Here is a 14,178-nt window from a genome sequence, read left to right as displayed (position 1 = left end):
AGTTTGGTTTTGAAAGCACCGTTTCACGCTTGGGCGCCACCGCTGAGGGTCATTTGAGTGTCGCAGCTACCGTTGAGCGCCATTTTGGGTCGCTGAGCACTGACAACTTGGGCTTGGGTTATTTTTCTGTATTTTTAATGAACTATTTAAGGTTTTGGACGTTCTAGGGTTCATATCTTTGGACAAAAAGAGGAGAAAATACACTCCTTTCACCCCTCGAAGGCGGATTTTGGATGTGGAAGCTCTGATCTTCAACTTTTAGGGTTCTATCTTTCATTATTTTCATCTAGTTTCACCATGTCTATGGTGAACTAAACCTCCATTATTGTTGGGGAAATGATGTAATCTTTTGAAACTCTCATCTATTGAATTGATTCTTATTATAAAATGTTTTACTTCATTAATTGTTAGGGTTTTTCCTCTATACTCTATCCATGCTTTGTTTAACTCATTCAATTGCATGATTATTGATTTTGTCACTATGGACACATGAGAAAATCTAGCACTGGGGAAATTCTCCCAAAAGCAATATTATCTATACATGGGGATAGGAGGTTTGGTTGTCTTTAAGCTTCTGTGCAAATGTAATGCATGATTAATTGCTAGGGAGACAAGACATTGTGAACTAGTAATTAGGAGTAGGCTTTCTTCACCGAGACATCAGGTTTAAGGTAAATTAGAAAAAGACATTAACATTAATGAAGAAGATGAATTCATAAATACATGAGAGTGGATAGGATAAGTCGGAAACCCCAACAACATAATCATTCATTATTTTATATCAATCACCTTTGCATCTTTCAATCCAATTGATCAAAACTTGCATGCATATTTATTTTCCGCAATACAAACACAATGATTTCGTTTACAAGTCCTAATTAATCAAGAAACCATATGAATGTTTAGGCCGTGAGTCTCTAGGGAAACGATACTTGATCTTACCAATTATTATTACTTGATACGATTTGGTACACTTGCCGAAGTGTTAACAGTAATAATTTAATTTTTCATTCTAAATCCAAACATATTGATGTGTGGTATCATTGGATACGTGATGTTTTGGATGCTAAGCTGTTGGATTTAACTAAAGTTCATACAAATGATAATGGTGCTAATATGATGACCAAGCATTGCTAAAAGAAAAGTTTGAAGTTTGTTGTGAGATCACTGGTTTGGAGGATTTGTTGGGTTATTGGACTCCCTTCCTATGTGGAGAATAGGCCCAAATAATATGGACCGTTATGTCTCACTAGGTTTAGTGGAGATGGGAAAAATTAGTAGGGCACATTAGAGTCATTTGAAGAGAGGAAAAAACCAAGAGAGACAAAAAGGGAGAGAGAAATCTTTCCCGCATAACCCTAAAACTGCACTGGTGTTTTCGTTGTTGTGAAGTCATGTATCGTTGGATCGGGCTGATATTTGGACAGTGGGTTCCAGACGTACGGTTCTTCATTCTGACTGCTCGGATCGTTAATCAGAGGTATAGTTTGGGAGAAATTAGTCTTGCATCAACAACCTTGTTTTGAAGAATTTTCATCTTCTTTGTTCCCATTTGTAAGCATTTGTGCTTAATTAAATTGGTTGATTGAAAACACCATTTGGTGTTGTTATTGGAAACTCTTTTGTATCCTATTATTGATCAAAGTGAATTTTTCATTGGTTTTGGCGACTCGTGGTTTCTACCCTTGCATTGAGGGATTTTTCTCGTTAAAAATTGTTGGTATCTCTTTGTGCTTTGAATTATGTTTTTTTTCTATTTGTTTGGTGCTCCTCACAAATTCTTGCAAGAAGGGGGGATTGATTTTCCACTTGGTTATTACTCTTTGCTAAGTTGTTATATTTTTTGACCCTTTTAAAGTTTCCACAAGATCAAATTAACACTATTAGATGCACTTTTAAGTGGATACATTGTAATTATGGTTCAAAAGACTCTCCTCTTTTAAAATAAGATGAGACTTCAATAATATGTAAAGGTTTTGAGAATAAAGAAAAATTTGTGTTTGATATTTTTATGTTGATTTGATTTCTTAATAAGACTACAATAAATTATTATCGCTATACCAATACAAGATGATTACATTTTATACTTTGATCGTACTCTTTTTAAATAATCAAAATATTATTTGAAGTGTGACCATTCATAATTATACCGAATATGTTAGATCGAGCACTTATAAGTAAGTTAAAAGTTATATTAGCTGGTAAAAAGTACAGGAGACCAAGCATCATGAAATTGTGACTTGTGAGTATATTTTGAAATGTTTATTATTAGATCCTCATGTTCAAAATAAAAATTTATCCCTACACTGTCCTATAACTACTTTTTTTCTCATTCTCATTCTGATCAAGTAACCAGTATGAATATATTCCCAAATCCACTTGTAAGATAAAAGGAGAGAATGAAGGAATGCATATGCTTGTATTATTGATATGAAAAGAAAAGATACAGACTGATTTACAAAGGAGTGACGAATATATAAAGGTTACAGAAGATATGCAGAGGCCATGCAAGAATAGATGGTTATGTTAGTTATGTAATATTCCCCCTAAAACTTGTGGTAGATTTGGTGACTACCTTAAGTTTTTGATAGAAACGATCAGACAAAGAGAAGGAGAGAATATGTCTGCTACTTGAAAACGAGATGGAAGATGAATGAGCTATATATGTTTCTGATGTAGATGGTCACGAACAAAGTGGATATCAAACTCAAAGTGTTTGGAACGAGTATGCATAACATGATTGGCCGCTAGTAATACAGATTTATTTCAAATGCTTTTTATTACCTAATTCTTTCTTCATCATTAAACAATTTCCTTCTATATGTAACCAAATTACAAAAACTCGGTATTCTTAACATGGTAATAATAACAATTAATAACAATTAACAAAATAAAATCTTCAAATCCATTTCTGGTATGAAATACATCCATATCCCGCAGTCACAAAACCTAAACCGTTATTAACATCATCAAAATAACATTAACATCCAAATATAAAAGGCATCAAAATGCTAATGAAGCTGTTCCTACCTATTTACTAAATCATTAGAAGTCTAAACTTTGACAACATTAATGAAGCTGTTCTGTTTATGGTCTGCTAATTAGATCTCCAGCTGCTAACATGTTGTCCTTGCAAAATCTTTTCCAGCCACAAGTCAGATAACATTCAGTTTTGCTTCTTCTAATCCTTCTGATGGTGCACAACCAATATTTTTAACGACCGTTTTACAGCATTATGTCTCTTCTCCAAACATTTAGCAACAAAAATTGAGTCCAGCATTAAAATATACTGAAAAAACTTAACGAAAAATCAAACTACCAATTACATTTCCCAAGAATAAGAGGAGTTATTATCAACAGAGCTAGCAGGTTATTGCCATTCTCCTAAGTCATTTGCATGCCTTCAAAAGAAAACATCCTAAATAGAAATGTTTCCCTCCTAATTTAAATGCAGGTGGCATGGATCCTTCAACTCATAAAACTCAATCATAGTTACCCCGCCAAACGACACAATCCTGTCATTTTCTGTTCCTATCGATATCAAAGTCAAAATACCATATCTTGTCTCAATTTCTAAAATGCCCAATCCAATAGTATGAATCCCTGTTCACAGATATTAACACAATAACACACATAGAACAAATATATATACCTTATAAACCAATAATAATTAATAATAGTTTTAAATTTTTACCTTTGACAGGTGGAAGTGCATCATAAACGATGGAAAATACAAGAGGCTGAAGGGAAAAACAAACCCTCTTGGCCTAGAATATTCAATTTCATGCAAGTTAAACTAAATACTCTCGTATGAAAATACCTCTGACCATAAAACAAATAGTCACATAATAATGATAATGCAAATTATAAAAAAATTGCAATTTCAATCATAGTCGACCATACCCATGTCAAGTCAAGTAAACTCGAATGAAGTTTACTTGGATTCAAGTCAAGCCAAGACAATAAAATTATGTTTAGTCTAGAGACTATGTTCATGTTGAGTAAGTTTAGTTGGATTTAACTTAATCTAAGTCCAAGTTAGACGGAATTGACAGAAATTGTGTCAGTTTTAAAAGATTCGAGTTTGGCCAAGATACTAAGTTGAGTTGAATTGAATTGATCCGAAATTAGATTCATCCAAATTATAGAAATCAAAATATGAATTTGAGAATAAGAAAAATATCAAATTCTTACTTTCTTTTTAGGTGAATTTTAAATTTTTTAATTTTAACTAATTCAACTGCGCTAATGAAACAAGTCGCTTCACATATTTTGAATTCTGTTTTTCTGATACAGATTTTAGGATAGATGCAGTTTTTGTAAGTCATGCCAAACATCTTACTCTACATTAGAATTAGTTTCACAATAAAATAATTCTCTTAAAATAATTCTCTTCCTCACAATATTTAATTTGAATTTAAATCCCACAAATTGACCTGTCTGCTGATTTGTTTTTGAATGAGTAACTAGTTCGAGTTGAAACTCTTTTAGATTTAAAAAAAAACATGCATTTCTTCTTAAAATAACTTGCAGTGACACAGATAGCTAATGTAAACATTATGAAGTTCCACATTGGTACATCCAACAGAGTATATTATAGAATATGAACTATAAAAGAAATACTTGTGGCCTAGGACAACATACTTACCTGGATGGGGTTAATGAGTGATCATGAAGACTCATAGCTTAGACCAGTAACCTTCATTGCACATTGAAGGGGTGCTGTTCTAAGGTCTACCCTAGTGGTGGAGCCTACATCATGATTTGTGGCAGAGGGGCTTGCGTTCGCGCAGCCCCTATTATTTAGTTTTAAATATTTATTTGCTTCTATTGTAGAGAATATAGTTAGTTAGTAATTTAGTATACTTATCACATCTAAAATAGTTCTCTTCCTCAAAATATTTAATTTGAATTTAAATCTCACAAATTGACCTTGTCTGTGTGTTGTTCTTTCTAAGGTCTATCCTAGCGGTGTCCTACATTGGTAGAGCAAACCCCTCCTATTTAGTTTACAAATATAGCTTTTAAAGTATTTATTTATAGCCTTAGTTCATGGAATACTTTATGCTATAGTGTTCCATATTAGACATTTATTAACTGTGTTTATAATTATGTAAATTAATCTTTTCTGCTTATGTGTTTTGCATGAACAACCATTTTGATTCATGATATATTGTTCCATACTGGACATTTATTGAATTAATCTCTTCTGCTGATATGTTTTCAATGAACAACCATTTGGAACTTTTTTTCTTCATTGCAGTAAAGAGTGTCAACTGTGAAAAGGTTGTGATAGTCAACCATATGAGCAGTTACCTTTATTTTAATTGAGTGGTGGTGTCTGACATTTAGTGACAGTTATTGACAGTTATTGTTTGGTTCTTGACATAGTTCTTCCTCCAAAGTTATTTAGTTTACTGTGGTTAACCTGACTATATTTTTCCATACTTCAAACATATTGTTGGAGTGTATTGTGAAAGAAAATTGAGTATCTTAATACTATTGCGTATGGGAAGGCAAAATTATAATTTTCCATACTTAAGACATACACATACTCTTCCGGATAAGATTACTTGTTAGTGGTTTCTTGAAGATATCTTCTTACCATATATCTTTTCAGGACTTTCAACTGTCTAACACCAAAATTACTTTGATATTTTATCGAAACCTTCAACTACAAATGGATAAAATTTTCATTTTAAAAAAACTGATTCAAATTTTGAATTCAAAGGTATATAACAAAGACATATATATTATGGATTTTGAATTCATGTTATCAAACACTATAAAAATCATCCAATAAGTATGTTAAAATTAGAGTCCATATACAAGATCCAGTACAAACAAATAGTAAATAGAAAGCAATTGTAATGTCCAAAACAAAATATTACATACAAATATAAACTTTTTATTCTAACACCATCGCAAAACTGAGTAACTTCTTATATATGATTAGAAATGTAAATTTGGCTCATTCAACATGTCTTAATCCTGACCTATACGGGATGGGACTATAAATCTACAAAACCAAATGATTACGCGTTAGAAAAGTTTCCACAGTCAAATATTTAAACATGACAAATATTATTTTTAAATATAGAATTGGATATATATATATATATGCAACACTCAACATGTATTGAATTTTTCAATATCCAATCTAGATCAAATAAAATGGATAGATATAAAATCCAAATTTAGTTTATATAATTAAAATGGACCTGATTTAAAATTTTTAACTAGATCAACTAGATTTGGTTTTTTATAGTCCAAATTAAATTGGATTAAAAATAGATTTAATCCATTTTGTTAATGAAATTAAAGTTAATAAGATCAGTCTAGTATACTTGGTTATTAGGTTAATTAGATATGAGTTGTGTTTACTCGGCTCGACTCTTCAACTTAAGTTGAATCAGTCTGATTCTTAAGCTTAGGCTGACTTGAATTGATGTAAGTCTTGGTTGACTCAGCTCGACCGAGGCAGACTCAGATTGACCTTCGGCCTTGATTGGCATGTCTCAACTAGCGGCCTAAACCGACCCGTATCAATCTTCAATCCAGGTTGATCCGTCTCAATCTTTAGTCTGAGCCGACTCATCTTGGGTTGGGCCTACCCAAGTTGGCCTTTGACTCGGCACGCCTGTTTCAAATTTTGAACTAGGCTCACTTGTCTCGACCTTTGACTCGAACTAGTTTGTTTCAACCTTCAATCCAAGTCAACTTGTCTTAACCTTGATCTAACCTGACTAGTTTCAACCTTTCTCTTGGGTCAATCTCAACTGTCAAGACCGGCTAGTCTCGACCTTCGACTGGTACTTGCTTGTCTTAACTTTCGGCTCAACCTAGCCTGTATTGACATCTTAATCCTCGACTAGGGTCTGTCCGTTTTGATCTTGGACTTAGCGCGACCATCTCGACTCGTAGTCCAAACCAGGTCATATTGACTTCGGCTCAGAATGACTCATCAAATTTAAGTCTAAAATGTATCGACTCGACATTTTGTTTGAGTTGGCTTATTTCGACCTTTCGGTGCGAGACAACTTACACAATCTTTGACTTAGGTTAAAAATATTGTTTTTAAAAGTTTTTGTATTAGAACTTGACATTGATCCTAACCTACTTGAAAGAGATTTTGAGAATTAGGACTTTTTTTTACTTCCTCATTTAGTTTCTCCTTAAAAAGAAAATTATTTAAAGAGAAGATTAAAATTAACTCATATATCATGGATCAAATTGATAGTTATGTCTATAATGTCATCACTAACCATCAAAGAAAACTGATATAAGTGTTCCGGTAACAGGATAAATCGTAAATGTGATTTTCCAAGAAGTACAAGGACAACTATTAGGACATGTGATTTTCCATGAATTGTTTTTTTCCTTTTGAAAAACTTGCACATCTTTTCATGCCCTCTACTTAAAAAAAAATGATACTTTCTTACTTTCTCCTATTTCCTTAACTGTTATATACCTTCCAATCTGTCTTTTCCACTGTTCGTGTCACAGGTACTACAAATGGTAATTCTCCCCTTAACCCTATTGACAACATCTCTCGTACTACTGCAATAATGGTTTTTATACGGGATCATGTTAAGTTAACAAATTTCTTTTAATAATTTTTTTTCAATAAATAAATTATGTGTTATTATTTTATTGGTTTGTATATTTGAAATAGATCCATCGACGGATGGTAATAAAAGTTAAAAAAAAATTGTTAAAAATATATTTTCCTTTGTATAAACCCTGCATTTATCTGCTGAACATAACACTACTACTGGTAGTAATAATACTCTCCTATTATGCGTGATATTTCTAATAATGACTCGACAAGTGATTTACCCGTATCTCATGATGCTGACAATACTATTACTCAAATCAATCCTGTTCTTCATCCTGTCTAGGAGTGGGCAAACTGCACTATTTGTACTGTACTATAAATCTATTACAATTAACTATAAAATAGTTTAAAAAAACTGAACTGTACTAGAAAATAGTTCAAAAAAACTGAACTAAACTATTTTTTAGTTCAGTTAACTACAAAACAATTCAGTTAACTACAATGCACCTTTTTCTAATAAATAAATGTGGTTTTACACTAGTACAACTGTCAATGGCTAATCATCGATAGAGTTAAAAGAATTAATTCAATTTGATTTTTTTTAATAATTACAAACAAATAAATTAATATTCAATAACATCACAGCATTTAAAAAAATTAAATTATAAATCTATATAATTAGAATTAGTAAATAATTATAATAAAAAATTTTAAAAAATTAATGAAATATTATTGGTACTATTTTATCATATTATTAAAATTAAATTAATAACTATAATTATTTATCATTACTATTTATTATTAATTTAAAAATATAAAATGTCTAAAATTTGATTCTCATATTAAATATAGTTTAATTTAATAATATAAATTTGTTTATATATTATTTTATATAGATTAAAAACTTAATCTCTAAAAAAATATTTCTGTTTATCTCTGTTTTGCGTTATTCGAAATATTTTTATTTTGACAATTATCTAGTTTAATATAAAAACTCTCATCTTTCTTCTCTTCTCACCTTTTTCTGAATTCTCATATATATATATATATATATAATATTATATTTTATAATTATTTACATAAGTACTTTTATCTTTTTATTTTTACAATTATAGTTAATTTTATTAAGTTATAAAAATAATTACCAATTTTTGAAATATAATTACAATATAATAAAATTTAGTTTTTTTTAAAATATATAATTATTTTAGTATAAATTTAATAATATCATTTTATTTTAATAATTATTATAATAATAGTTAACTTTTTAAGAGACTTGAAACAAAATATTTATTTATTTATCTATATATATATATATATATATATATATATATATATATAAAAGTGACGTAAAAAAAATTGTCTCATGTCGTCACATAAAACAAAATTAATAAAATCTAAATTATATATATATATATATATATATATATATACCCGTGCCTTTATTTTTTATGTTTGTGTTGCTGGAAATAAAAGAAGAGCAAAACAATTAAACAAGTAAAAGTAAAATAAAGTACATAGTTTGAAATAGTTAACTAAACTGTTAATAAAAGAAGTTCAGAGTTTTTGAACTGAACTACAAATAAGTATAATTCAGTTTTTATAAAAAGTAGTTTAGTTTTTATAGTACAAAATAGTATAGATAATCCATAGTTTAGTATAATTTAGTTAATCATGCCCAGCCCTAATCCTGTCAATACTCGTTCCATTGTTACTCATGCAAAATCAGGTATCTCGAATCTCCAGAGGCCTATGGTATTGTCCTCATTAAAAATAAGATAATGATACTTTGACAACATTTTTTTTACAATATTTTAATATCATCTACCATGTTTATCTGTGATTGGTCCATGTCAGTGTTTATGATTATTATTATTGATCGTGGAGTAATTTTGGACCAATCACATAATGACACGTAAATGATGTTAAAATATTGTCAAAAAGATGTTGTCAAAATATCATTATCCTTAAAAATAATATTGAACCAACCAAGCTTAAAGAAGCTCTCGCTGATCTTGCTTGGGTTAATGAAATGAAAAATGAATATAATGCTTTAATTGCAAATAACACTTCGACTGTCACTAATTTACCTAATGGTGCCAATTTTATTGTTGCAAGTGGGTTTATAGAAACAAATAAAATGCTAATGGAACTTTCCAGCATTTTCTTGCTAAAGGGTTTCATCAAACTCCTAATCTAGACTACAATAAAACCTTTAGCCCTGGTACCATTCGAATAATACTCACTCATGCTATTTCTTGCAGGTGATCCATAAGACAAATAGACATCACTCATGCAAGAAACCGTGTATATACAACAACCTCCAGGTTTTATCTCTTCAAATCCTCAATAGGTTTGCAAACTGACAAGGCCATTTGCAGACTTAAACAAGCTCTGGTTTCACAAGCTAAGTCAAACTCTTATTCTTCTTGGTTTCTCTGCTATCACAAGTGATCATTCTCTTTTTACCAAGTTCACATCCTCATCTATTTGGCTGCAAATCCTATTCTTCATTTTAGATCTAAACACTCTGAGCTTGACATCCATTTTGTTCTGATAATGTTTAGAAAAACTTCATTCAACTTTTGCATCAACCTCGAAAGCTTCAAATTACAGATGTTCTAACTAGCCTAAGTCTGGTGACTCTACAAATCTTTTCTTTGATAAACTTATGGTGTTTCCAAAACAAAACATTATAAGTTTAAAGGGCGCTGATGATGTAAACAATATTAGGTGGTGTAGTAGGGTTGGGAAAAATAACTTATTTGTATTGTACTATATTTAACTATACTATATTATACTTAAAAAAATTAATCCACTTTTACTAAAAATTCAGTCTACTATTTTATGGTTTAGTTTTTAAAAACTGAACTTATAACAGTTTCAGTTCAATTAACTGTGAAAATTGTATCTACTCTTTTCTCTTCTCTGCTTCGTCTTGTCAAGAAAATGTTATCTAATAATAAAATATTAATAAAAGAAACCGTTCACATAAAAATTAATAATGAATGTTTTAAAACAAAATTTTTTTATCACAATTTTTTTTATTTTTTTATCAATAAACATACATTACTTTTTAAATAATATTATTTTAAGTAATAAAAGTAAAATATTTTTTTTAAATTTAATTTTATTAAAAGATTAAGTAATAGAAATCATAAAGAAAAAAAGACTATATAAAAAAAATAATATTTTAAATATATTATATTCTTTAACATATTATTAAATATGTAAAAATATGTTAAAAAAAATTTTAATGATATTAAAATGTGTGTAAGCACACACTAAAATAACTATTTATTTTAAAAATTAACTTACTTTAAAATAAATATCAATATTATTATTTTTAAATGATAGTATTTTACAGACTAAAACTAAAATATATTTTTTAACGTTAAATTTTATTAAATGACTATATAATGAAATATCATAAAAAAAATAGTAATATAGCAAAAATAATTAATATTATAGAAATATCAAATGACAAAAAAATTAACAAACGTTTATTAAGAGTAACTTTTCTAGTATCATCTTTTATTATATTATAAGAATTAATAAATATTAGTTTAATTTTTACATAATAAAATATAAATAATAAATAATTGATTAATAAAACAATTTTATGAGGCAACAAAATAAATATAAATAAAATATTATTTTAAAATAAAATAAGTAGATAAAAAGATAAAATAAATTATATACACATATAAAACAAAAAAATATAAATAAAAAATTAAAAAAATAAATATAAAAGTAAAATAATATTCATGACAAAATAAATATAAATAAATAAAATAAATAAATAATGAAATAATTTCCATACACATATAATAATATAAGAAATATAAATAAAATAAAAAATAATAATATCAAATAATTAAAAAGTTAATTTGTAAGACAGTTATGAATAAAATAAAATAAATATTAAAATAAATTTCAATTAAAAAGAACATGTATTGTTATACTATTCAGTTTAAAATTAGTACAATTCAATTTAAAATTAGTATAGTTAGTAGCTCAGTTTAGTTTATATTGTAGTTTAGTACAATTTAGTATAATTCAGTTAAAATCAGTTTGATAAAACAAAAAACACTTCAGTTCAGTTTGTCTGAACTGTTTTACAGGCTCAGTTCAGTTTAGACAAATTAGTTTTTAGTTCAATACAGATTTTAATAGTAATTTAGTACAAAATTTAATAGTACAGTGTAATTCAGTTCTATTTGTCTATTCTATAATATAATATAACTATCAAAACTGGCAAACCAATACTTTTAAGTTGCTGGCTTCGTCTCTTTATATACCATATATTCGTTCTACCATAGTTTTAACTATAATATCCTTTTCCAGTTTTCTTCTTTTTCTCTTTCTTGTTATATCCATTTATTATTATTTAGTTTACTTTCAGTGTATTAATATCAGATTTTGTTTTCATCTCAAATGCAAATTATTCTCAAATGTTAAAAGTATGTGAAAATTATTGCAAGACATTCAAATTGTTCACTAAAAATAATTATGATTTTTCTGAATTTTGAATTTTAAATTCAATTTTTGTTACCATGTATTCTAAAATTGATGTTGAAATCATTACTTATTTTTATATTTTTAAAAATATAAAAAATTGATAATTTTTATTTTTTAATAATACACTTATATAGAAATTGATTTTTAAAATATTATTTAAATTTGACAAACTATATTGAATGAAGTATTAAGTTAAATATTTAACTATTTACTTTACTTTTAGTTTATTAACGATGTCAATATTTAATTATTATTTATTTATTATTTTATATAATACTTTAAATATTTTTATTACTGTATTAGTAATATTATATTATTATTATTATATGTCAACTATTATTATAATATATTATCAAAAATTATAGTATGAAACTACATTAATGAGACATCACATAATATATAAAAAAGTTATTGGAAAAATAAAAGTTACTTATAGTTATCCTAAAATATCTATAAATTTAAAACTCTACAAAATATAATTAATTCTGATACAAAACATATGAACAAACCGAACGGTCATACAAGCGATGTATAAACTGAACGGTCATAAACTAGGAGGTTGGAGGCTCCTCGCTCAGGACCGGCGCCAGAGAACACTCTTCACATTCTGCTCACACCCATAGGGTGATCATTGCAAAGGAAAACCGAACAGACAAACAAGACAAGACAGAAAAGAAGGGTAAGCTAGTGTAATTTAATTAATCATGTTAACATGCAATTCAGACAAACATATAATACAATTATACACATACAAATATCTTATAAGCATGTTATGACCGACCACTTTACTCTGACCGTCCGGACAAGTATGAATATGTAGCTATGGTCGTTCATGTACTCGTGGGAGGTAACCTGGAAACCTCACGATTACCATAACTGGAAACCCAAGCTGCCACACGAGGTTAGCCCTTCATCCCTCATTGTAGCTGGAAACCCAAGCTACCACATGCGTGTAGTCCGTTAGCTGGAAACCCAAGCTATCACGAGACCAGGCCTCCTGCTATTCTTACCACATGCCTCACCATTCTCTACTTGAGACTCGGTGACCATTAGAATGTCAGGATGAATGCCAACTTAGCACGATACCCACATTCATACTGAAAAATTCAATAGCCATCCACGAGACATTCCTCCTTGGAATACTCTTTCACATTCATATTACAAATATCATATCATACTCTCAGTTTGACACCATTATGATAATGCATACTTAAGCCATCAAAGCAACTTAAATAAATATAATTATAGGCCGAACAAAAATCACCAAACACATATAAACAATACTGAACACCCTGTGAATGTTGGAGACCGAACAATTTCTCACCACCCCAGGACAGAACCGAACGGTCTATAACAGACAAGACCTAACAATTGACCAAATACTGGCGAAGGCCGACTACTAGGGAAAGTCTAACACTATATTAAAGTTGAGTACTAAAACTAGGTTGAATCCCAAGACTAAACTAAATGCTAATATAAGACCGAACGCTAACACTAGCATAACTGCTAGTATAAGACCGAGCACTACCAAGAACAAGCGCTAGTACGAGACCGAGCACTATCCAGAACGAGCACTAGTACAATACCGAGCACTACCAAGAACGAGCGCTAGTACAAAACCGAGCACTATCAAGAACGAGTGCTAATACAAGACCGAGCACTACCACCTAAGACCGAACGGTCGTGAACGGGTAAGACTAAAGAGACCAAACCCAATTCATGACCAAGTACCTGAACATGACCGAGCGGTCAACAGCGAACGCTCAATTTTCTACATAATTCTACAAAAGTTCTGCAGAATTATGAACAAGCTAGATTTTACCAAAACTAAACAATTCCCCAACTTCTAATCCTCAAAACATGAATCATATACACCTCTACACCTATCCAAGGTTACCTAAATCTTTCTAACATCATTCCAAAGAGTCTCATACTAGATTTCACTCCAAAATCTGCATAATCAACAACTCGAGGGCCGAAAATCAGATTTCTTACTTTTTATACATTTTAAAGTGACTTAAGGGTTCTAACAAGTCTTAAACAACTTAACTGGAGTCTCAATACATACCACACTCACACCTAACACCAATTTCCCATTT

The 14,178-nt window shown here is 29.3% G+C and overlaps 1 non-coding gene across 1 annotated transcript; it reads left to right on the top strand.

Moving 5' to 3' along the window:
* Nucleotides 1–4,640: 4,640 nt before the first annotated feature.
* Nucleotides 4,641–4,800, top strand: LOC128195670 (U1 spliceosomal RNA). Its single transcript, XR_008247467.1, has one exon. It is a non-coding gene; the product is annotated as a U1 spliceosomal RNA (small nuclear RNA).
* The last annotated feature ends 9,378 nt before the right edge of the window (nucleotides 4,801–14,178 follow it).

Source organism: Vigna angularis, chromosome 2 (genome assembly GCF_016808095.1).
Source record: "Vigna angularis cultivar LongXiaoDou No.4 chromosome 2, ASM1680809v1, whole genome shotgun sequence".
NCBI lineage: Eukaryota > Viridiplantae > Streptophyta > Magnoliopsida > Fabales > Fabaceae > Vigna > Vigna angularis.
The sequence above is the reverse complement of the archived record's forward strand: the minus strand, read 5'-3'. Positions and strand labels throughout refer to the sequence as shown.